This window comes from Muntiacus reevesi, chromosome X, assembly GCF_963930625.1.
Source record: "Muntiacus reevesi chromosome X, mMunRee1.1, whole genome shotgun sequence".
NCBI lineage: Eukaryota > Metazoa > Chordata > Mammalia > Artiodactyla > Cervidae > Muntiacus > Muntiacus reevesi.
In genome coordinates, this window is record NC_089271.1 from 8,935,299 (window position 1) to 8,938,503 (window position 3,205).

A 3,205-nucleotide genomic window follows, 5' to 3' on the forward strand; every position below is an offset into this window, starting at 1 on the left:
GAACAAAGATTGTCTCCATTCACTATCACATGTCACCTGGGGAGACTCAACTATTCTTTCTCTGTCTGGCTTATCCCATGAAGCATAATGCCTTTGAAGTCCATCTATTTTGCTGAAATTGCCATAATTTCCTTCTTTCTCATGGCTGAGTAGTATTCCATTGTGTGTGTGTGTGTGTGTGCGTGTGCGTGCGTGTGTGTATTAAAAACACCTTCTTTATCCATTTATCTGTTGTCAGACACTTGGGTTATTTTTGTATCTTGGTTATTGTGAATAATATTGCAATAAACATGGGAGTAGAGATATCTTTTCAATATCCTGTTTTCATTTCCTTTAGATATATAGCCAGAAGTGCGGTTGCTGGATCATATGGTAGTTCTATTTTTAATTTTTTGAGGAATCTCCTTATTGTTTTTCATAGTGACTGTACCAATTTACATTCCAATCCATCCAGTTTAAATTCTGGCCATATGGATGGAACTTTCTTTTTCCTCATCAGGATACCTAAAGTTTAAATTTTAATTCTCACCTAACTCTCCTGGGACCTGGTAGAGTTACTTAAAAAAACAACAACAAAAAATGTACTATTATACCGGCTCTTTTTAAATTACTTAGAACAGATACGAAACATGATGATACATTTCACTGTCTTGACATTGACAGCTATTAAGAAAATGTGATGAGCATAAGTGTTTACATGTATTTTCTTTTTAAAACAGAATCTCCAAAGCAAATAATCTCCTTTGCTGATACTTAGACGAGATTTTACTAATGTTTCATTAAGATCTCCATCAGACTTGTAGCAACATTTACATTTTAGTTTCAGTGTTAGAGGAATGAACTGTTTTTCCTCAGGGGAACTAGGGCTTCCAAAAAATACCTCATTGCTTAAGGGAAACAGATACAAATGCTAACATTTCCTATTTTAGACCAGAGATAAACTGAAGAGCCTCTCTCATCCAAAGAAGCAAATGGAGTTAACTCCTGAATTTGCTACCAAAAAATATATTTTCAAGGACATTCCCTGTGAGCTAAGTCAATCTCAAGTTTCCCAAAACAAAAGCATTATGAAGTAAGTGGGTAGGTGTAGTTTAAACAAAGAAACATAAACAATTATGCCTCTACATTAAAAGTTCTCCACATCACTCTTAAGTGTTTCTTCTCTGTGACTCAAATTTCTTTCAAGTTTTTGTGTCCAGATTTGCCTGTGCTATTGCTGACAAGAGTCCTCTCGAAAACAGAATATAGCATTCTATGCTTATTCTCTCTTGGTCATTCTCTAATAAATTTATTTAGAACCAAGACATGTTATTCCAAGTTGAAAGGTCCTCAACACAGCAAGAGAAATCTAGCTTTTCTTCCATCTGCCCCTTCAATCTTTTCTCTTAATAATAGTCCAGTAATCCAATTTGAGCTTTTGCATTTTACTTGGGACTCCATCGGGCAGCAGCGAATTTAGTTTGCTCAGTAACTTCCCAAGGACCCAGGCTAAAAGAGGTCTTGTTATTCTCAAAGCAAAAACATAACTGGAAGACTAATCAGGCATTAAAAGGATAAGAAAGAAAACAAGGCCCTAGTTCTTCAATATGTGATCTCTCAGTTTTTATTATTCAAAGGGAAGCAGGATTTGACTCTTTGTTTTCAATACAAAGGAGACCTTAAAAAGAAAAGCTTTTGTAAATAAGGGATTTTCTTGGTTACCCCATGGATGATTCTCAAGGGTACAGGAAAAGCATGTGTTAATACGAAAAGGATATATTACTGATCAATAGTTGATGCAAAGGCATCTTTCTTATCACCCCAACTTGCCCATGTTAAGCCTCACAACTAAGACTACATGAATATGCCAGGATATATTTATCTCCCTCTGTGAATAATTCTTGAGGCTTCCCAGGTGGCTCAGTGGTAAAGAATCTGCCTGCCAATGCAGGAGACCCAGGTTTGATCCCTGGGTTGGGAAGATCCCCTGGAAAGGGGAATGGCTACTCACTTCAGTACTCTTGCCTGGGAAATCCCATGGACAGAGGGGCCTGGTGGGCTACAGTTCATGGAGTCTCAAAAGAATCAGATACAACTGAGCATGCAGACATGCACACACAATTCTCAGCTTATATTGTTGGTTCAGATCATCTCCCTCAAGATATTTTAACCAGAAGAAATATTTTGCTTTAAATCAAGAGCCCCAGGTCTCGGCTTAAAATCAGTGCTGCTCCGAGAGCATTCTGCGGGGTAGGACTTGGCTACATCTGCCCACCAGCTGCCAGAAATGTACATACATTGAACAAATTTTCTCTCAGAGATGCAGGTAATTTCGATCTCTTGGAAGAGAAACGGCAACACAGAGAAAAGTTGCCAAAAAATAACAGCAAATTCCTCTTACCCTACTGAGACATCCCTCACCCCCATCCCAAGTTTGTAAAAGTCATCCTACAATTCAGAACTTGAAGCTCAGACTTCTCATGTTCTTGTTGTGGCTTCTGACCTTTCAGCCGACCCACTGATAACCCAGCCTAAGAGAGATTAACTAACCATATGCTGAAAGGTTCAACCATCCCTCAGGGGGTATCGAACTACACGGAGAACTCTATGTCCTGGCAGGGGAAACACAGTCTAACCCAATTTTTTTTTTCACCACTACATGCATTTCATGGGCCTGGGAAAAATGGATCTTCTTACTTGTTTAACCAAACTCCATCAAAACAAGACTAGGTGTCGCCCAAACAACTAATCAGAGCCTGGATTTTATTGTGGCTCAAGGGGAAAGCAGAAGGATCACTGACATTTTCTTGGCTCTTGAGCTACATGAGGGGACTTCACAACCCAAACATTCCTCAAGGGATACCAAATGTCACTATAATTGATGTGGAAAGGGGTATTACCTCAAGAACCCAGATATCCTCCTCCTTGTTTTGGCAAGTTGATTGACATAGATGAGGGCGGTCATCTAAAAAGACCTTCTGGTACACTTGTTCTCAGCGCCTCCTTAGAGTTCAGTCCAAAATATGGAGCTCATTCTTAAAGCCTCACCTCTGATGTCAGAAAACTTGCAAGAATTCTATGCATTATTATCAGCAGAGAGCTACTGCTCAATCTAAAGGCAAGGCCTGCTAGGTAACCTTCCTTCCAAAGCTGAAGATCACTCTCTTCCAATAGAGTTAACAGCCAACACCAGGAAGGCAAAGAACCACACTTCCTTTCTGAGAAC